Source organism: Panthera uncia, chromosome C2 (assembly GCF_023721935.1).
Source record: "Panthera uncia isolate 11264 chromosome C2, Puncia_PCG_1.0, whole genome shotgun sequence".
NCBI classification, from domain to species: Eukaryota; Metazoa; Chordata; class Mammalia; order Carnivora; family Felidae; genus Panthera; species Panthera uncia.
In genome coordinates, this window is record NC_064810.1 from 128538494 (window position 1) to 128562075 (window position 23582).

Below are 23582 nucleotides of genomic sequence, written 5' to 3' on the forward strand. Positions count from 1 at the left end.
TTTATTTTGATGCTAATTCATTTTTGAAATGTTCACTGCTAGTGTATAGAAATACAACTGGTTTTAGTGTATTGATCTTGTATCCTGCAATCTTCTTGTTTATTAGTGTTAACAGTTTTTAGTGGATTTCTTAGGGTTTTCTATGTACAAGAACATGTTATCTTTATTTTTTTTTTAATTTTTTTAAACATTTATTTATTTTTGAGACAGAGAGAGAGAGCATGAACAGGGGAGGGTCAGAGGAAGAGGGAGACATAGAATCTGAAACAGGCTCCAGGCTCTGAGCTGTCAGCACAGAGCCCGACGCGGGGCTTGAACCCACAGACCGCGAGATCATGACCTGACCCGAAGTCGGACGCTTAACTGACAGAGCCACCCAGGTGCCCCAGAACATGTTATCTTTAAGTAGAGATAGTTTTACTTCTTTTCTAACCTGGATGCCTTTTTAAAAAAATAATTTATTTTATAATTTACATAAACTTAGCATATAGTGCAACAATGATTTCAGGAGTAGATTCCTTAATGCCCCTTTCCTATTTAGCCCATCCCCCCTCCCACCACCCCTCCAGCAACCCTCTGTTTGTTCTCTGTATTTAAGAGTCTCTTCTGTTTTGTCTCCCTCCTTGTTTTTATATTATTTTTGTTTCCCTTCCCTTATGTTCATCTGTTTTGTATCTTAAAGTCCTCAAATGAGTGAAGTCATATGATATTCGTCTTTCTCTGACTAATTTAGCTTAGCATAATACCTTCTAGTTCCATCCACATAGTTGCAAACAGCAAATTTCATTCTTTTTGATTGCCGAGTAATACCCCTAGATTCTATATAAGATATATAATCTTATCTTCTTTATCCATTCATTAACCTGGATGCCTTTTATTTCTTCTCCTTACTTAATTTCCCTGGCTAGAACCTCTAGGACAGTGCTAAATGGAAGTGGTGAAAGAAAACATCTTTGTCATGTTCCTGATCTTAGGGGAAAAACACTCATTTTTATACCAATAAGTATGAATTAGCTATAGTGTGTTCATAGATGCCCTTTATCTGGTTTAGGAAGTTCCTTTCTATTCTTAGTTTGTTGAGTGTTTTTTTTTTTTTTTTTTTAATCAAGAAAGGATAGGGGAGGAACCAAGGTGGCGGAAAAGCATGGAAGCTTTTTGTGTGTCTCATGTCCATGAAATACAGCCAGACCAACACTAAACCATCCTACACACCTAGAAAACTGATTGCAGGATTAACACAACAATCTGCACAACCTGAATCACAGAATTCAGCAGGTACACGGAATGGAGAGCTGAACTTGCGGAGCAAGAAGCCGCGGAAGGTAGGGAACCCTTTTGCGGGAGGAGAGAAGACAGACACTGGGGAGGGGGGGAGCATACAGGAAAAGCATCCCTCCCCAAAAGCAGCTGGAGAGAAAGTGGAAAATTGGAAACAGTCGCAGGGACTAAACTAAAAAGGGAGAAAGGAGAAAGGAGAAAGGAGAGGGTTTAAATTCCATTAAGACTGTAAACAAGGGGAGCGCAAAGTCAGCCAACTCTGCAGCTTGATACCTGGTGGTTCTCTGATGGGAAGGGTGAATCCCCAGGAACAGAGTGAAGTCTGGGAGGTTCTCAGGCCACATGGGGAGATGTGATTCCACTGCTGGAAGGACATTTGGTAGAGACTGTTGAAGCCACCCGGTCCCAGAAGACCCCAGAAGGCAGCCACATTGGCTGGTGCTGGGGCAAGGTCTTTGAGGGTGAAGCCTGGGGCCAGATACATGTTGTGATTTTTCATAATCCCTGAAAAGCTGCTGCTACACTGTCTCGTGAACTTTTTTTGGGGCAGGCTGGCACCTGGCCGCAGTCTTGGGGCACCGGCAACAGCAGGGTCCAGCGGGCATTCCTGGGTGCAGCCGACATTCAGCCCTTGTTCATTCGGCCACTGCTCAGTGAGACCCTCCCATAGAGGGGCAGAATGGGTCAAAGCCGCAGTCCTTTGGAAGTAAGGGGCTGGGGAAAACAGCCACATCTGAGACAAAACTTGGGAGAGAGGTACTGCCTGGGGCCTGGTCACAGAGAGTGAAAAAGTGGGGAGTGGACGAGAGCTGAAAACAGAGGACGGGTGGGCGATTGCTGATCCGGGAGAACAGACTGGGTACCTGGGTGGCGCCATTTTCACCGCTCCCACGCATGCGCACCTACGAGCACCACAAGAATCCACCCCAGTAGGCTAGCAGCGCCATCTAGTGGAGGGCGGGGCTCGGTGTAACAGCTCAACTGAGCCAACTTCGCTCTTCAAGAACTAAGCTCACCTCCAGCTTAATTTATGGACTATAAAGAGCTACATGGACTGACCTCTAGGGGAAAACTAAGCAATTTCAGTCCTACTTCAATCTGTTAGCAGGTTCATCTATTTAATTTTTTCCTTTTCCTTTCTTTCTCTTTTTCCTTTTTCTCCTTTAAAATTCTTTTCTTTTTCTTGAATACAGAAAGAGAAAAAACTCATTTTTATTGTCAATTTATATTAAAAATATCTGTCTTTAATTTTTATTACTATATTTTTTACTTTTGTGTAAGTTTTTTCAAATTCTACTTTACCTCCATCATTTTATTTTAGTCTACTTCAGTGTACTCACCTTTCCAAATTTTCCAACAATTTCCTTTTTTTCTTTCTTTTTCTTTTTTTTCTCATTTTCATTTTTCTTTTTCTTGAATTCAGAAAGAGAAAAACTTCATTTTTGCTTTCAATTTCTTTTAAAAATATTTTTATTTAATTTTTATTACTATATTTTTTGCTTTTATGTAAGTTTTTTCAAATTCTATCTTACTCCCATCATTTTATTTTAGTCTGCTACAGTGTATTCACTTTTTCAGATTTTCAAATGATTTTTTTTCTTTTTTCTCTTTTTTCTGTTTTGTTTCTTTTCTTTTCTCGTAAATACACAAAATGAAAAAATTCATATTTCTTTTTAATTTTTACTAAAAATATTTTTCTTTAATGTGTATTTTTTCAAATTCTATTTTACCCACATCATCTCATTTTTGTCTACTTCAGTGTATTCATTTTTTTAAATTCTCAAACGATTTCCTTTTTTTTTTTATCCTGCCCCCCCACTTTTTTTCCCTCTAATGTGTCAAACCACTTTCAACACCCAGACCAAAACACACCTAGGATCTAGCATCATCTATTCGATTTCTGTGTGTGTGTGTTTTTAATTTTGAATTTTAATATTTTTTTTATTTTAATTTTTTTTAATTTCAATTTTCTACCTCATTAATTCCTTTTCTCCCTTCAAAATGACAACACGAAGGAATTCACCCCAAAAGAAAGAGCATGAAGAAACAACGGCCAGGGATTTAACCAACACAGATACAAGCAAGATGTCTGAACCAGAACTTAGAATCACAGTAATAAGAATACTAGCTGGAGTCGAAAATAGATTAGAATCCCTTTCTGCAGAGATAAAAGAAATAAAAAATAGCCAGAATGAAATTAAAAACGCCATAACTGAGTTGCAGTCATGGATGGATGCAGCGGCTGCAAGGATGGATGAGGCAGAACGAAGAATCAGCAATATAGAGGACAAACTTATAGAGAATAACGAAGCAGAAAAAAAGAGGGAAATTAAGGCAAACAAGCACGATTTAAGAATTGGAGAAACCAGTGATTCATTCAAAAGGAAGAACATCAGAATCATAGGGGTCCCAGAGGAGGAAGAGAGAGAAATAGGGGTAGTAGGGTTATGTGAGCAAATCATAGCGGGAAACTTTCCTAACCTGGGGAAAGACACAGACATCAAAATCCAGGAAGCACAGAGGACCCCCATTAAATTCAACAAAACCGACCATCAACAAGGTATATCATAGTCAAATTCACAAAACTCAGGCAAGAAGAGAATCATGAAAGCAGCAAGGGAAAAAAAGTCACTAACCTACAAGGCAAGACAGATCAGGTTTGCAGCAGACCTATCCACAGAAACTTGGCAGGCCACAAAGGAGTGGCAGGATATATTCAGTGTGCTGAATTGGAAAAATATGCAGCCAAGAATTCTTTATCCAGAAAGGCTGTCATTCAAAACTGAATGAGAAATTAAAAGTTTCCCAGACAAACAAAAATTAAAGGAGTTTGTGACCACTAAACCAGCCCTGCAAGAAATTTTAAAAGGGACTCTCTGAGGGGAGAAAAGATGAAAAAAAAAAAAATATATATATATATACCAAAAATATATATATAAATATATATATACATACCAAAAGCAACAAAGATTAGAAAGGACTGGAGAACACCACCAGAAACTCCAACTCTACAAGAATCATAATGGTAATAAATTCCTATCTTTCAGCACTCACTCTAACCGTCAATGGACTCAATGCTCCAATCAAAAGACATAGGGTAACAGAATGGATAAGAAAACAAGATCCATCTAGATGCTGTTTACAAGAGACCCACTTCAGACCTAAAGGCACCTTCAGAGTGAAAATAAGGGGATGGAGAACCATCTATCATGCTAATGGTCAACAAAAGAAAGCTGGAGTAACCCTACTTATATCAGACAATCTAGACTTTAATGTAGGACTGTATCAAGAGATGCAGAAGGGCATTATATCATAATCAAGGGGTCTATCCACCAAGAAGACCTAACAATTGTAAACATTTAGGCGCCAAATGTGCGAGCACCCAAATATATAAATCAATTAATCACAAACATAAAGAAGCTCATCGATAGTAATACCATAATAGTAGGAGACTTCAACACCCCACTCACAGCAACGGACAGATCATCTAATCAAAAAATCCACAAGGAAACAATGGCTTGGAATGACACACTGGACCAGATGGACTTGACAGATATATTCAGAACATTTCACCCTGAAGCAGCAGAATACACATTCTTCTCCAGTGCACATGGAACATTCTTCAGAACTGACCATATACTGGGACACAAATCAGCCCTCAGTAAGTACAAAAAGATCGAGATCATACCGTGCATATTTTCAGACCACAATGCTATGAAACTCGAAATCAACCACAAGAAAAAATTTGTAAAGGTAACAAATACTTGGAGACTGAAAAACATCCTACTAAAGAATGAATGGGCTAACCAAACAGTTAAAGAGGAAATTAAAAGTATATGGAAGTCAATGAAAATGATAGCACCACAACCCAAAACCTCTGAGATGCAGCAAAGGCAGTCTTTTTTTTTTTTTTTAATTTTTTTTTCTTAATGTTTTTATTTATTTTTGAGACAGAGAGAGACAGAGCATGAGCAGGGAAGGGGCAGAGAGAGAGGGAGACACAGAATTGGAAGCAGGCTCCAGGCTCTGAGCCATCAGCACAGAGCCTGATGCAGGACTCGAACTCACAGACTGTGAGATCATGACCTGAGCCGAAGTCGGACGCTCAACCGACTGAGCCACCCAGGCGCCCCTACAAAGGCAGTCTTAAGAGGAAAGTATATAGCAATCCAGGCCTTCCTAAAGAGGGAAGAAATATCTCAGATACATAACCTAACCTTATGCTGTAAGGAGCTGGAAAATAACAGCAAAAAAAATCCAAAACCAGCAGAAGACAGGCAATAATAAAGATTAGAGCAGAAATTAATGCTATCGAAACAAACAAACAAAAAAACACAATAGAACAGATCAATGAAACCAGAAGCTGGTTCTTTGAAAGAATCGACAAAATTGACAAACCACTAGCCAGTTTGATCACGAAGAAAAAGGAAAGGACCCAAATAAAACCAAGAATGAAAGAGGAGAGATCACAACCAACACAGCCGAAATAAAAACAATATTAAGAGAATATTATGAGCAATTATATTCCAATAATATGGGCAATCTGGAAGAAATGGACAAATTCCTAGAAACATATAGACTACCAAAACTAAAACAGGAAGAACAGACCCATAACCAGTAAGGAAACTGAATTAGTAATCAAAAATCTGCCAAAAAAACAAGAGTCCAGGGCCAGATGGCTTTCCAGGGGAATTCTACCAAACATTTAAGGAAGAGTTAACACCTATTCTCTTGAAACTGTTCCAAAAAATAGAAATGGAAGGAAAACTTCCAAACTCTTTCTATGAAGCCAGCATTACCTTGATCCAAAACCAGACAAGAGACCCCACTGAAAAGGAGAACTATAGACCAATCTCCCTGATGAACATGGATGCAAAAATCCTCAACAAGATAATAGCCAACCGGATCCAAAAATACATTAAAAAATTATTCACCATGACCAAGTGGGATTTATTCCTGGGATGCAAGGATGGTTCAATATCCGCAAAACAATTAACATGATTCATCACACCAATAAAAGAAAGGACGAGAACCATAGGATCCTCTCAATAGATGCAGAGAAAGCATTTGATGAAATACAGCATCTTTCTTGATAAAAACCCTCAAGAAAGAAGGGATAGAAGGAGCATATCTCGAGATCATAAAAACCATATATGAACGACCCAATGCTAATATCATCCTCAGTGGGGAAAAACTGAGAGCTATCCCCCCAAGGTCAGAAACAAGACAGGGATGTCCAGTCTTGCCACTGTTATTCAACATAGTATTGGAAGTCTTAGCCTCTGCAATCAGATAACACACAGAAATAAAAGGCATCCAAATCGGCCAGGAGTAGGTCAAACTTTCACTCTTCACGGATGACATGATACTCAATATGGAAAACCCAAAAGATTCCACCAAAATACTGCTAGAACTGATTCATGAATTCCGCAAAGTTGTAGGATATAAAATCAACGTACAGAAATCAGTTGCATTCCTATACACCACCAATGAAGTGACAGAAAGAGAAATCAAGGAATCGATCCCATTTACAGTTGCACTAAAACCATAAAATACCTAGGAATAAATCTAGCCAAAGAGGTGAAAAATCTATACAATGAAAAGTATAGAAAACTTATGAAAGAAATTGAAGAAGACACAAAGAAATGGAAAAAGATTCCATGCTCCTGGATAGGTAGAACAAATAATGTTAAAATGTTGATACTACCCAAGCAATCTACATATTCAATGCAATCCCTATCCAATAACACCAGCATTCTTCACAAGGCTAGAACAAATAACCCTAAAATTTGTATGGAACCAGAAAAGACCTCGAATAGCCAAAGCGATCTTGAAAAAGAAAACCAAAGCAGGAGGCATCACAATCCTGGACTTCAAGCTGCATTACAAAGCTGTAATCATCAAGACAGTACGGTACTGGCACAAAAACAGACACTCAGATCAATGGAACAGAATACAGAACCCAGGAATGCACCCACAAACATATGGCCAACTACTCTCTGACAACGCAAGAAAGAATATCCAATAGAATAAAGACAGTCTCTTCAGCAAGTGGTGCCTGGGAAAACTGGACAGCAACATGCAGAACAATGAACCTGGACCCCTTTCTTACATCATACACAAAAATAAACTCAAAATGGATGAAAGACCTAAATGTAAGACAGGAAGCCATCAATATCCTCGAGGAGAAAGCAGGAAAAAACCTCTTTGATCTTGGCTGCAGCAACTTCTTACTCAACACATCTCCGGAGGCAAGGGAAACAAAAGCAAAAATGAACTACTGGAACCTCATCAAAACAAAAAGCTTGTGCACAGCGAAGGAAACAATCAGCAAAACTAAAAGGCAACCGACAGAATGGGAGAAGATATTTGCAAATGACCTATCAGATAAAGGGTTAGTATCCAAAATCCACAGAAAACTTATAAAACGCAACACCCAAAACACAAGGAATCCAGTGAAGAAATGGGCAAAAGACATGAATAGCCACTTCTCCAAAGAAGACATCCAGATGGCCAACTGACACATGAAAAAATGCTCCACATCACTCATCATCAGGGAAATAAAAATCAAAACAACGAGATACTACCTCACATCTGGCAGAATGACTAACATTAACAACTCAGGCAACAACAGATGTTGGCGAGGATGCAAAGAAAGAGGATCTCTTTTGCATTGCTGGTGGGAATGCAAGCTAGTGCAGCCACTCTGGAAAACAGTATGGAGGTTCCCCCCAAAATTAAAAATAGAACTACCCTCTAACCCAGCAATTTCACTAATAGGATAAATATCCAAGGGATATAGGTATGCTGTTTCGAAAGGACACATGCACCCCCATGTTTATAGCAGTGCCACTGACAGTAGCCAAATTATGGAAAGAGCCCAAATGTCCATCCATGGATGAATGGATAAAGAAGATGTGGTATGTATATACAATGGAGTATTACTCGGCAATCAAAAAGAATGAAATCTTGCCATTTGCAACTACGTGCATGGAACTGGAGGGTATTATGCTAAGTGAAATTAGTCAGAGAAAGACAAATATCATATGACTTCACTCATATGAGGGCTTTAAGAGACAAAACAGATGAACATAAGGGAAGGGAAACAAAAATAATGTAAAAACAGGGAGGGGGAGAAAACAGAAGAGACTCATAAATATGGAGAAACAACTGAGGGTTACTGGAGGGACTGTGGGAGGGGGGATGGGCTAAATGGGTAAGAGGCATTAAGGAATCTACTCCTGAAATCTTTGCTTCACTATATGCTAATTTGTTTTTTTTTCTTTTTCCTTTTTATTTATTTATTTATTTTTCAATATATGAAGTTTATTGTCAAAGTGGTTTCCATACAACACCCAATGCTCATCCCAAGAGGTGCCCTCCTCAATACCCATCACCCACCCTCTCCTCCCTCCCACCCCCCCATCAACCCTCAGTTTGTTCTCAGTTTTTAAGAGTCTCTTATGCTTTGGCTCTCTCCCACTCTAACCTCTTTTTTTTTTTTCCTTCCCCTCCCCCATGGGTTTCTGTTAAGTTTCTCAGGATCCACATAAGAGTGAAATCATATGGTATCTGTCTTTCTCTGTATGGCTTATTTCACTTAGCATAACACTCTCCAGTTCCATCCATGTTGCTACAAAGGGCCATATTTCATTCTTTCTCACTGCCACATAGTACTCCATTGTGTATATAAACCACAATTTCTTTATCCATTCATCAGTTGATGGACATTTAGGCTCTTTGCATCATTTGGCTATTGTTGAGAGTGCTGCTATAAACATTGGGTACAAGTGCCCCTATGCATCGGTACTCCTGTATCCCTTGAGTAAATTCCTAGCAGTGCTATTGCTGTGTCATAGGGTAGGTCTATTTTTAATTTTTTGAGGAACGTCCACACTGTTTTCCAGGGCAGCTGCACCAATTTGCATTCCCACCAACAGTGCAAGAGGGTTGCCGTTTCTCCACATCCTCGCCAGCATCTATAGTCTCCTCATTTGTTCATTTTGGCCACTCTGACTGGTGTGAGGTGATATCTGAGTGTGGTTTTGATTTGTATTTCCCTGATGAGGAGCGACGTTGAGCATCTTTTCATGTGCCTGTTGGCCATCTGGATGTCTTCTTTAGAGAAGTGTTTATTCATGTTTTCTGCCCATTTCTTCACTGGATTATTTGTTTTTCGGGTGTGGAGTTGGTGAGCTCTTTATAGATTTTGGATACTTATGCTAACTAATTTGGATGCATATTCTAAAATAAAAAATAAAATTAAAAAAATAATAGTAACAAAAAAAGAAAGGATATTGGATTTTGTCAAATGCTTTATCTGCATCTATTAAGATGATCATATAATTTTTCCCTTTATTCTATTAATATGGTATATTTCATTTATTGACCCTCTGATATTAAATGACCCTTGCATTCTCAGGCAAATCCTACTTGATCATGTGTAATCCTTTGTTTTTTTTAATGTTTTTTAAATGAATTTATGTTAGTAGTGTTTTGTTGATGATTTCTGCATATCTATTCATGATGGATATTGGTTCATCATTTTGTTTGTTCTTGTGATGTCTTAGTCTGGTTTTGGTATCAAAGAATGGCCTCACAGAATGAAGTCAGAAGTGTTCTTCAAATTCCATTTTTTTGGAAGAGTTTGTGAAGAACTGGTATTAATTCTTCTTCAAATGTTTGGCAGAATTCACCAGTGAAAGCTTCTGGGCCTGGGCTTTTCTCTACTGGAAGTTTTTAGTTTACTAATTTGATCAACTTCTTTTAGGTCTGTCCAGATTTCTTGTTCTTCACTCAGTTTTGGGAATTTGTAACTTTCTAGAAATTTGCCCATGTAATCTAAGTTCTCTGATTTGCTGCCATACTGTTGTTCACAGTATACTCTTCTCATCTTTTTCATTTTTTTAAGGTTAGTAGTTATGTCTCCCCTCTCATTCCAGATTCATGAATTTGAGTGTCCTTTCTTATTTTCCTGGACATTATAGCTAAAAAATTATTAATTTTGTTGATCTTTTCAAGAATATTTGGTCTTATTGATGTTCTGTATTGTTTTTCTATTTTATTTCATTCATTTGCTATTTATTTCATTTATTTCCACTCTTGTCTTCATTATTTCTTCCCTTTCTGCTTGCTTTGGGTTTAATTCACTCCTCATCTTCTAGTTTCTTAAGGTAGGGATTATATTTTTGATGCTCAAAGTTAGGAGTTAAAGTAATGTAAATAGTAGCCATGGTCCTTAACCCAGAAAGAGCTTAATCTATTTCAAAAGACAGGGTATCTGTCTAGATACTCACCAGGAGTACTACTTTGTATGTATACATAAGACACTTGGTAGGGGGACTACCAAGAGGTGTAATGAAGATCTGTGCAAAAAGCACCAGCCTTCAAGTTAGAGGATCATAGTTATTGTTCTAGCTCTACTCTCACCAGCTATGTGGCCCTCAGGTCACCTCTCAGAGCCTCATCTTCCTCATTTTATATTTAAGTGGCTTCATTAGACTGACTGCCTTCTCTCAATGCAAACCTTCTATGACCTGGTATGAGACATCTTCCCGGACCTCCAGGGGGGTGGAATTTCCCTGGGAAGACAACACTAATACTGACAACAACAACAAAAACAATCGAAAGGACCAAATGTTAAGAGGCAAATGGCTGGGACAAAACATAAAACGCTGCAGACGTTATAAAAAGCATCAGGCAAATCATCCTGAAGTCTTTCCACACCTGTGAAATATAGGATGATGAGGATTATAACACTTGATACTACCCCATGGGCTGTTTTGACACTGAGATGAACACAAGATGATATGAAGAGTCGTTAAGCAACTAGAAGCTGTGCTTCTTAAGACTGCGGAGCACAGCTCATAATAGTAATATTGTCGGGATTCCTCCTACTTCTGTGGTCTCTTACCAGCAGAGCTATTTTCTCTAAAGGAGTGACAGCTTCATGATTCTGCCATTTCACCAGCAGAGAGAGATTCTTCCCTCATTTCTTCCAAAATTTCCCTTTACTCATTTACTTTACTCATTTATTCCCCCAGCTCAGTTCCTACACAAATGACCTTGATGGTAAAAGAGAAACCTGCGTTTTCCCTCCGTGCTAAACATCCTGCTGTGGGGGTAAAAATGAGCTGATGCAGGGATTGCAGGGGTGGATATTTTGGCAAACAAGATCCCACTTAAGGACACTGCTTACTCAGGAATCCTTGCAGACGCTGCCCTTGGTGCACAGTATGTTCAGGATGCTTCTCTCCTCATCTCCTTTGACCCTCCCCTTTCTCGCAACTGCCCAAGGAATACTGCAGAAATGTTACTTGACAGACACCTCTCTTGGCCCAAATTATTGCAAAGCCATGTCCTCGTGGCCCATATTGTTCCTTCTTCTCTTTAGAATGGCACGTGATGGAAGATTTGCCTAGGGGATGGCAAATTTTTTTCTGTAAAGAGTCAAGTAATAAATATTTTAGACTTGCAAGACAATCTCCGTTGCAACTACTCAACTCTGCCATTGTTGCATGAAAACAGCCATAGAAAAGAGGCAAAATATATGAGCATGGCTGTGTTCCAGTAAAACTTTATTTACAAAAACAGGTATTGAGCCAGATTTGGCCTGTGGGCTGTAGTTTATTGACTCCTGGCCTACGTGTTGGAGAAGCTTCATGATCCTGAGCTGGAAGTGACCACAGACCTCTTCATGCCAAACTATCTTATCTTATGGATGGGGAAACTGAGGCCAAGAGAGGCTGTGTGGCTTGCTCAAGGTCACAGAGCTATAAGGAAAGAGGCAGGGTCAGGACTTGAACTGTGGTTTCCTGACTGCCAAATGTATATTCTTTCTAATCCCCCACAGAAGTGCCACATCCAGATAAGAATTTTCATGAGCTGATTTTTAAAAATCAGTAAATTATCAGAAAAAAAAATCTCTCCTCCAAAAATGGAAGTTTGGGGAGAACATTGCATCTGCCTTCTCCTCTCTCCACCGCTCTAGATGATGGGAGCTGTGAACCAGTAGGGAGTGTGAAAGCTGTCCCACTCTTCTGAGAGGCTTGGCTGGCCTTCATCTTCATGAAGATTTTCTCCTTGAGATGTTCTTGTGATACACTGGACCTCATGATGTCAATAAAATTGCCTAAGAATCTGCAAAGCAGGCTGTTCTCTGTCTTCGCTATGTTATCTCAGCGCCTCAGGGATAGCAATGTACCACCCAAGTTTCTTTCAAGGAAGGAATTGTTCCCCAGTTGCTAGAAGCCTCCAGCTGTGGTCCCTTCATGACCTGCCTTAGCCACAGAAACCTGCCTTGCCCAAGATCATGTCCCTCCCCAGACTTCAAATGGCATTACAAAGCTGTAATCATCAAGACAGTATAGTACTGGCACAAAAACAGACACTCAGATCAATGTAACAGAATAGAGAATCCAGAAATGGACCCACAAGTGTATGGCCAACTCATCTTTGACAGAGCAGGAAAGAATATTCAATGGAATAAAGACAGTCTCTTCAGCAAGTGGTGCTGGGAAAACTGGACACAACATGCAGAACAATGAACCTGGACCCCTTTCTCACACCATACACAAAAATAAACTCAAAATGGATGAAAGACCTAAATGTAAGACAGGAAGCCGTCACAATCCTTGAGGAGAAAGCAGGAAAAAACCTCTTTGATTTTGGCTGCAGCAACTTCTTACTCAACACATCTCCGGAGGCAAGGGAAACAAAAGCAAAAATGAACTACTAGGACCTCATCAAAACAAAAAGCTTCTGCACAGCGAAGGAAACAATCAGCAAAACTAAAAGGCAACTGACAGAATGGGAGAAGATATTTGCAAATGACATATCAGATAAAGGGTTAGTATCCAAAATCGATAAAGAACTTATCAAACTCAACACCCAAAAAACAAAGAATCCAGTGAAGAAATGGGCAAAAGACATGAATAGCCACTTCTCCAAAGAAGACATCCAGATGGCCAACTGACACATGAAAAAATGCTCCACATCACTCATCATCAGGGAAATACAAATCAAAACCACAATGAGATACCACCTCACATCTGTCAGAATGGCTAACATTAACAACTCAGGCAACAACAGATGTTGGCGAGGATGCGGAGAAAGAGGATCTCTTTTGCATTGCTGATGGGAATGCAAGCTGGTGCAGCCACTCTGGAAAATAGTACGGAGGTTCCTCAAAAAATTAAAAAGAGAACTACCCTCCAATCCAGCAATTGCACTAGTACGTATTTATCCAAGGGACACTGGTGTGCTGTTTCCAAAGGGCACATGCACCCCAATGTTTATAGCAGCGCCACTGACAGTAGCCAAATTATGGAAAGAGCCCGAATGTCCATCCATGGATGAATGGATAAAGAAGATGTGGTGTATATATATATACAATGGAGTATTACTTGGCAATAAAAAAGAATGAAATCTTGCCATTTGCAACTACATGGATGGAACTGGAGGGTATTATGCTAAGTGAAATTAGTCAGTCAGAGAAAGACAAAAACCATATGACTTCACTCATATGAGGACTTTAAGACACAGAACAGATGAACATAAGGGAAGGGAAGCAAATATAATATAAAAACAAGGAGGGGGACAAAACAGAAGAGACTCTTAAATATAGAGAACAAACAGAGGGTTACTGGAGGGGTGGTGGGAGGGGAGATGGGCTAATTGGGTAAGGGGCATTAAGGAATCTACTCCTGAAATCATTGTTGCACTGTACGCTAACTAATTTGGATGTAAACTAAAAAAACAAATAAAATAAAATGGTAAAAACAAAAAATATCATGTCCCTCCCATGTGGCCCACATTTAATGACTGACCATGGTATAGGTTTGGCCCATGCACACAATTCCTAGAAGTCCAGAACTCCCCATGGGGCTGGGGAAGGATCATCAGGCCTGCATCAATGCACTGTCCTTCCTCTAACTGACACTGCTTCCTTCCCCTCTTGTCCACAGGGCTCTCCTGGGGGCACTCCCAGATAAAGGTCCTGCCCGCTCAACTTTACGTCAGAGGCTGCTTCCTGAAGAACCCAGGCCATGACACATGGGTACCTGGTTGGGAGGATGTGGGGGCATGAAGGTGGTTCTCTCATTGACTTCAACAAGTTGAGTAATAAATAAGAATGATAATAAATATACAAATGGAACCCTATACTCCCCCCCCCCCCTACACACACACACTTTTGCGATTCTTTCAGAGTACTATTCTGTAGGTACAGGGCAGAAACCGCCAACCAAGGAAGTTGTTGCCAACGGTGCAGCAACAGCTGTGTCTGAGACAAACCCCATGAGGAGACTGGCGAAGAAAGCAGTCAGGGGGAAAGAAGAAGGTCCAGGAAGGAACAATCTCCGGAGGCTTCCAGTAGGAAGGGAGCCAGGGTACATTCAGTTGAGCACTGTGAGCTGCCTTAGTACCCTAAGTCTTAGTACCCTAAGACTCTGTGATGTTTGCCTAAGTTATAAAACTTCTGTGACTCAGTTCCCTCACCTGTGCAAAAAACCTGTACAAAAAGCACTAGTAAAGCTCAAATGCAGCGATTATATAGAAAGGTGCTCTGTTGTTGGTAAAGGCCCAAGGTGGATTTACACCACCTCCCTCTTCCCCATGGCCCCCACCATAGTGCTTTGCACAGGGCAACTTCCCAATAAGTAAATAGCACCCCACTCTCTCCACCAAAATTAAATTAGTCAGAAAAGGTGGGTCAGCTTGAGAAAGAAAACTTGCTACCCATAGGGGAGATAATAAATACCAGAAGATAGGAAATAAACTTTCTATTTTTACTACATGGTTATTTAACACAACAAATATTCAGCTGAACTGTGTGGAAGACTACAAACAATAGGCGTTTGAGGTTTGCAAATGCTTGTTTCCTTTCAACCTTTCAAATGTATCAGAAGAGCCCTCTAAGAATAGCACCTATTAGTATAACACAAAAGTTGGGGCGGTGGGAGGGGGGGAAGGGTGTCTGGTTTTTAAATAAACAATTAAATGTGGATATAGGTTAAGAAGTTTGTGGAACCCAGACTCTAACTTCTTCAGCTGCGCTTACTCTGTGGAGCCAGAAGCCAGTATTTATGGAGTTTAATTATTCTAAGGGGCCAACGCAGAAAATCCTGGCTTTAGAAACAAAACCTGCTTTTCTTGTGATGGCAAGACTGACTAAAGTACTTAAGGTGAATGTGTCAGTGCCTCTTTTAGTAGAAACCGATCACATAAGTCATCCATGCTCAACGCAGACAAGTTAGAGAACACGGAAGGGAAAAGCTGCTTAACAGAACCATTACTAACACTTTGGTGTTTCCAAATGCACATACACACACACACATGCGCACACACACACACACACACACGTGTGTGTGTGTGTGAGTGCGTGTACGGTGAACTACAGTTTTGTATACTTTATAACACCTTTCATGCAAGTGAATACGTAACTACATCATCGCTTTTAATAAACTGTGAAGAACTTTTTTCTAGAAGATGTACTAGCTCCCATTGCTAGGCATTTATTTTGATTCCAATTTAATTGGAATTCATTAATTAATTAAATTAATTTCACTATTGTAAGAAACACTGCCATGAAAACCCTTGTATATTTATTTATACCACTCTCGTCAGTGGGATCATAAATATATTAAAAATTGAATGTGGGGTACCTGGGTGGCTCAGTTGGTTGAGTGTCCAACTTCGGCTCAGGTCATGATCTCGGGGTTAGTGGGTTTAAGCCCCACATTGGGCTCTCTGCTGTCAGCATGGAGTCTGCTTTGGATCCCCTTTCCCCCTACCACTGCTGTCCCTCCCCCACTCACACACACACACACACACACTCTCTCTCTCTCTCTCAAAAACAAATATTAAAAAAATTGAATGTGAGGCATTTTTATTAAAAACTTGATTCAATTTATCAAAATTTGTCAAAAATAAGCATTTTGTTTATAAAGCCACAGCTGGAAGAGAGTGCTTCTAGCCCAGTGGATCTCAAAGTACAGTCCCTGGACCAGCATCATCAACACTGCTTGGTAACTTGCTAAAAATGCAGATTCTTGGGGCACCTGGGTGGCTCAGCTGGTTAGGTGCCCGACTCCTGATCTCAGCTTGGGTCTCAATCTCAGGGTCGTGAGTTCAGGCCCCATATTGGGCCCATGCTGGGCATGGAGCCTACTTTAAAAAATGCAGATTCTCATGGGGCGCCTGGGTGGCTCAGTCGGTTGAGCAACTGACTTCGGCTCAGGTCATGATCTCATGGTTTGGCTTGTGGATTCAAGCCCCGCATCGGGCTCTGTGCTGACAGCTCAGAGCCTGGAGCCTGCTTCTGATTCTGTGTCTCCCTCTCTCTCTGCCCCTCCCCCACTCATGCTCTGTTTCTCTCTGTCTCAGAAATAAATAAACATTAAAAAGATTTTTTAAAAAATGCAGATTCTCAAGACCTACCTTAAACCTACTGAAGCAGCATCTCCAGGGGTAGGGCGCAGTGAGCTGGTGATTCTGATCTTCCCACTCATCTTCACTGATGTTTACTACTTCCTGCCTGGAATTCTAGCCATTTGGTCTAGAGATGTTCACACCACTAATTCCTTGAAAATATGAACTGTGAATCATATTCCTGTTTGCACTCTACCACGGTTCTGTGCCAGGAAAGCTCAATAGACACTTCATCACCAAGTGATTTGTAGTTAAATGCAGTCTTACCCATATTTCTAACTTTTTGTGTTAATAGCCTTATAGTTCTAAATGAACCAGAAAAGAAATGCTCTGCCCCTGCAAATAGGTGGACTAATTCCCTCTCTTCCAGTGACACAGCTTGACTGACCCAACTAGAAGTGGCCTCAAAAAGCAATTGGTCTGGTACATAATTACTGCCAGAAAGAACAGCTCAATATTGTCCTTTCCAGAACAAGTAGTCTCTAAAGTTCAAATGGCCAAGTTAATTAGCTCATTTACTGGGGTCCAGGAGCAGCCACCTCACCTAGGAAGGCACATGGATGGCCATCTGTGCCACATGCAGTCAGACATACCCAAGAGCATTACTGAGCCCCTTCTGGGGCTGGGATGGATGATGGAGGGTCTGTGTCCTGACTACCTCTTTTCAGCTGAATAGAGTGGAACTGGGGTCTCAGCTCAGCACTCAGCAAAGCAGATCCAGGATCATATGTCTTGGTTCTGCACGCAGGCATTCACTCTGCAGAGTTTAACCCCACTGGCTTGGCCCTGGTCCTCTGTCCAGGATAAGTTCGCACCTTTTATTAGAATGTCAATCCTGACGACTGCTGTCCGAAGCAGATGGCTCCCTCTACAGACAGCAGCGCAGAAGATAAATCGAAAAAGAATTCTCTTGAATCATCTATTCCTTCTGTGAAAGCCAAAAGAGATGTTTCCACAAAACACTGCAAGGGCCATCTCTCCTTCCACATCTCCTAGAACAAGAAAGTTCACTACTACAGTAGATATGTATTATTATCTTTGGCCTCACATTCTTCTTCCCTTGTTCGAAGAATCTTCCACTTTGTGAGACAGAGTCTGGCTCCCACTAAAGAAGCTAAAAATACTGGACGCTCATTCTCCCAGCCTCCCTTATTGTAGGCACATTGTGTAGGCGCATGACCAGCCTCTGCCAATGACAGACATCTTCTGCAGAGTGTCCATCAGAAGTTAGTAATGTCAAGGGACAGAGATCACATGGAATCCATCCAGACAGGGGTAGGGCAGGAGTGGTGGCCACAGCCAGGTTCCTGAGGTGGCAATGGTAGCCAGTCTAGCAATGATGCGCAATGTCCAGCATTAGTGGCCTTGAGGATTCTCAAGTCACCTTGTGAAAAGGAAATACATCCTCCAGAGTCAGTCCAGCCTTCAGATGATTGTGGTCCTGTGTCTGACTATAGCCTCATGAGCGCCACATGAGCCACAACCACCCAGCCAAGCCACTTCTAAATTCATGACCCAAAGAAACTATGAAAAATAGAAAATGATTATTGTTGTTTTTAGCCAAAAAGTTTTTGGGTAATTTTTTATGCAGCCACAGATAAGCAATATAGGCACCAACTTTTATGAAGTATCAGGAAAAGAAACAAATATATGAAGACTGCTTCTGCATTGACCTTAACACCAGTTTTGAAATCCCTGTTGTACTGCAGCTTGGTTGCTTTAGAAATGCTATGCTACTCTGCTCTGGAAAACAGTGTGAAGGTTCCTCAAAAAATTAAAAATAGATCTACCCTATGACCCAGCAATAGCACTGCCAGGAATTTACCCAAGGGATACAGGAGTGCTGATGTATAGGGGCACTTGTACCCCAATGTTTATAGCAGCACTCTCAACAATAGCCAAATTATGGAAAGAGCCGAAATGTCCATCAACTGATGAATGGATAAAGAAATTGTGGTTTATATACACAATGGAATACTATGTGGCAATGAGAAAGAATGAAATATGGCCCTTTGTAGCAACATGGATGGAACTGGAGAGTGTTATGCTAAGTGAAATAAGCCATACAGAGAAAGACAGATACCGTATGTTTTCACTCTTATGTGGATCCTGAGAAACTTAACAGAAGACCATGGGGGAGAGGAAGGGGGAAAAAGTTACAGAGAGGGAGGGAGGCAAACCATAAGACACTCTTAAATACTGAGAACAAACTGAGGGCTTATGGGGGGTGGGAGGGAGGGAAGGGTGAGTGATGGGTATTGAGGAGGGCACCTGTTGGGATGAGCACTGGGTGTTGCATGGAAACCAATTTGACAATAAATTATATTTAATATAAATAATGTAAAAAAAAAAAGAAAGGCTATGCTACTAACTTTGTAGAACTTATTAATAGAAAACAAAAAGGTGTCCTTTGGAGATGGATAAATGTTCTTAAAAATCATGTGGGAAAATAAATGTCAGAAGATAAGAGCATTTTGAAAAATTAAGAAAATTGGAAGGTAATTGTACTATCAGACATTAAAACATTCCATAAAGGCAGTGTGACTAGAATACTCCGGTACTGACAGAAGATGAAGAAGCTAGAACAGTAGACCAAAATAATCAGAAATGGACAATATCCAGGAGTTTCAATATGACAAAAGGAGAATTTAAATTAAGTGGAAAGGAATAATTCTACTGCTATAAAAATTATGAAAAATAAGACAATAAGAATCCTAGAAGAAAATTTAGGAGTCCATATATATGACTCTTTAACAAACAGGAGAGCTAGAGTCTATCAAAACAAGATAGAAAGGGAGTAGTAATATCTTTGTAATTATTTAGCTTAATATATTGAACATTGAATCAGGAGCAAGTAGTAGGAATATTTTCCTCTACATAAAAGGGTATTAGATATTAAATGTCCTAGTAAACACTTTTTACAAAGAAAAGAAGACCGTATTTGTTTAAGAAAAATAATAAAAATTAGGTGTATCAATAGTTCATGTTGTATTAACAAGGGTGATAACTCAGGCAAATAACACCAAATGGAACCACTTTCCTGAGCAAAGTCCATCTGCTCCTGCCTGTTTCTGCCTCTCTGTTCCTTCTTACCCTGTCCCTTGCTCCTGCGGGGCCTTCATTTTCTCATGGCCAAATCTATGCTTATGTCAGGAGTGATCTCAGTACTTTCTCCTGGAAGCTTCCTTGATGACTTCTATTCCCCCAAATAAAAGCAATCTCCCCATTTTCTGAATCCTTACTCTTGTATAGTTATTTATGCCTGCCTTAGTTCTCCTCTGAAATGATAAGCCTTTAGTGGCAGGATGCAGGCCTAAGACATCATTGTGACCTAATATCATTCCTCTACAAAGTACTCCGTTGGTGGAGGTCATTGAGAAGACCTGACTGCTGGCTGATCAGTGAGCTAGATCTTGGCAATCAGAGGCTCCTCATCCCTTCCTCTGTCATTGGAATGTTCATTCCATTTACCTTCCCTGCTCCCAGAGCCTCCTCCAAAGACACAGTCTTGAGACAATGATGTGGTATTGAGACCATTTGGATAATTAGTACACATGACTAAACCCAGTTAAGACCTCTAATAAATTTTTAAGATTTGGCAGATGGCTGTGGAAATCTAATTGTCTTGCAGCCACTCAAGACAAGCCTTGTATATAAGTTCTCTTGCTTATTAAACCTGCCACCTACCAATCTGGACTGGCCACTCTCTTTCTTCAGTCTCTCCTCCCCTGCCTCGGTGTGGGGCCAGTTTCAGATTATACACAGGAAGCTCCCAAGGAGCTTACAAACCAACATATATTAACTTGGTGAAATCATAATGTGTGAGTAATAAATGAGTGCATGATTACTGAGTTTCTCTCTTAGATAAATTTGATCACTGGAACTTTTTTTTCTAGATAGTAGTAATAGACAGAATGTTCTTTGCTAAGAGTATACTATTAAGAATGAATTATACTATAGTTTCAGAGATTTATTTATATTACAAAGCCTTTTCCCTTCCCCTGTCTGTATCACCACACATCTGCCAAATGAAAGTGGCATGGGTATATTCATGGTAGCAGACACATAGTAGGTTCTCTATAAATTGCCACTAATTCTAAATCTGTTACATCCTTTCAAGGATTAAAGGACTCATAGGAAGTATTAAATTTCTTTAATATATAAACAGAGGGGATACTGGCAAACTGATATTGTGCCTTGTGCACCCATATCAAAATGATTCAAGTAGTTTATGATCCAAAATAACCCTCCCCTCCTCAAATGTAGCGGTTCCAGTGTGCCAGTAATGAAGGATAAAACACTATGTTGAAATCATTCTAATTAATATGAGAAATTCATTTATTTCAAGGTGAAAAACACAATAGTCCAAGGTTAAATGGCTATCAGTCAACTCTACAGTTAACAGCTTAGAGTTTGAAGAGCTTAAGCAAAGAAGTTTCTAAAAGATTCAGAAGCCCTGATGCCTTCTCTGGTCTATATCAGTCACATTGTTTAGTAGAGATTAAGTAGTTATTACCAAGGTTCAATGGAAGAATTGAGAGGTAACAATTTTCAAAAAGCCAAACTGATCAGATATCTGAACACACTAAAGAGTTGGTTCTTAATGGGCAGAAAAGTCATGACGCATCTGTCATATTCTAATTACTTCCGTGACAACATCCAGTTTGGATCTACAAAATAAGCCTTTTTATAAATATAGTTTACCAACGACTTATATCATTCTGCTGATGACTTCTTTCTCTAGAAGCACAGCCAATTTCACAAACATTTAAAAACATTAAATTTCATATGCTGCCTTGATTCATAATCTGGTTACTAAGAAATATGGAGACATAATTTTCCTTTCTAAGTTCAATGAAGAGGAAGTCAGAAGTCATTTTCTATTCTCACTCAGTAGAGATGGGCCTCAACAGTTACTATAGTAACACCATCTATTGTCTGTGTAATGAGGGCCCATAACCTGTTCATCATCTCAAGTCACTCCTTTCAAAACAACCTCCTTCTTGTTTGTTAAAGGTAATCTTTTCTGACCATGTTTAAAAACCACTGGTGCCCTAACCCACAGGATAAAATTCAAGCTCCTTAACCTAGCATGTAAATTATCCATGGGTTTGGCCCTACACAGCCAGGTTTGTTGATCCCTTCCTCACATCTTATATTCCAGTAATACCAAACTTATTAATAGTTCCATGAATATACTCAGTTGTTCATACTTCTGAGCTTTCATGCTGCTTGATCCTTTCCAGAGAATATTTCCCCCTCCAACCACATGGCAATTCTACTCATCTTTCTATTAATTCATTAAAATATTATTGAAAAAATACTATGTGCCAGGCTATATGGTAGACTTTGAGAATACAACAGTAAATAAAATCTTGGGAGGGGCACTTGAGTGGCTCAGTCGGTTGAGCATCTGACTTCAGCTCAGGTCATGAACTCATGGGTAATGGGTTCGAGCCCTGCATTGGGCTCTGTGCTGACAACTCAGAGCCTGGAGCCAACTTTAGATTGTGTGTGTGTGTGTGTATGTATGTGTATGTGTATGTGTGTGTGTGTGTGTGTGTGTGTGTGTGTGTTCCTCCCCTGCTTCTGCTCAGTCTTTCTCTCTCAAAAATAAATAAAGATAAAACAATTTTTTAAAAATCTTGTAGGAGAAAGGGAAGATGGCGGTGTAGGAGGACGCTGGGCTCACCACGCGTCCTGCTGATCACTTAGATTCCACCTACACCTGCCTAAATAACCCAGAAAACTGCCAGAGGATTAGCAGAACGGAGTCTCCGGAGCCAAGCACAGACGAGAGGCCCAAGGAAGAGGGTAGGAAGGGCGGCGAGGCGGTGCGAGCTCCACGGACTGGCGGGAGGGAGCCAGGGCGGAGGGGCAGCTCGCCGGCCAAGCAGAGCCCCCGAGTCTGGCTGGCAAAAGCGGAGGGGCCTGACGGACTGTGTTCCGACAGCAAGAGGGACTTAGCGTCTGGGAGGTCATAAGTTAACAGCTCTGCTCAGAAAGCGGGAAGGCTGAAGGACAAAGGGAGGGAGAGCTGCTGAGCCCCGGGACGACAGAGCTCAGTTTGGTGGGGAACAAAGGCGCTCGCCAGCGCCATCTCCCCCGCCCATCCCCAGCCAAAATCCCAAAGGGAACCAGTTCCTGCCAGGGAAATTGCTCCCTCCGCGCAAACACCCAACTCTGTGCTCCTGCGGAGCCAAACCTCCGGCAGCGGATCTGACTCCCTCCTGCTGCCACAGGGCCCCTCCTGAAGTGGATCACCTAAGGAGAAGCGAGCTAAGCCTGACCCTCCTGCCCCCGTGCACCTTGCCTACCCACCCCAGCTAATACACCAGATCCCCAGCACCACAAGCCTGGCAGTGTGCAAGTAGCCCAGACGGGCCACGCCAACCCACAGTGAATCCCGCCCCTAGGAGAGGGGAAGAGAAGGCACACACCAGTCTGACTGTGGCCCCAGCCGTGGGCTGGGGGCAGACATCAGGTCGGACTGCGGCCCCGCCCACCAACTCCAGTTATACACCACAGCACAGGGGAAGTGCCCTGCAGGTCCTCACCACTCCAGGGACCATCCAAAATGACCAAACGGAAGAATTCCCCTCAGAAGAATCTCCAGGAAATAACAACAGCTAATGAACTGATCAAAAAGGATTTAAATAATATAACAGAAAGTGAATTTAGAATAATAGTCATAAAATTAATCGCTGGGCTTGAAAACTGTATAGAGGACAGCAGAGAATTTTTTGCTACAGAGATCAAGGGACTAAGGAACAGTCACGAGGAGCTGAAAAGCGCTTTAAACGAAATGCAAAACAAAATGGAAACTATGACAGCTCGGATTGAAGAGGCAGAGGAGAGAATAGGTGAACTAGAAG

At 40.8% G+C, this 23582-nt stretch overlaps 1 protein-coding gene and 1 long non-coding RNA gene across 6 annotated transcripts in view; one reads left to right on the plus strand and one right to left on the minus strand.

Moving 5' to 3' along the window:
• LOC125922009 (uncharacterized) overlaps nucleotides 1–14638 on the plus strand; it is a 28246-nt gene extending 13608 nt beyond the window's left edge. Inside the window, exons 3-5 of one of the 3 annotated variants that reach the window (XR_007457553.1) lie at nucleotides 1110–1322; nucleotides 1829–2034; nucleotides 14244–14638. This is a non-coding gene — a long non-coding RNA (uncharacterized LOC125922009). The remainder of the gene's footprint in view (nucleotides 1–1109; nucleotides 1323–1828; nucleotides 2035–14243) is intronic. The other 2 variants (XR_007457554.1, XR_007457552.1) reach the window with 2 other exon arrangements.
• NEK11 (NIMA related kinase 11) overlaps nucleotides 1–23582 on the minus strand; it is a 278031-nt gene that overhangs the window by 56670 nt on the left and 197779 nt on the right. The window lies entirely within an intron of this gene.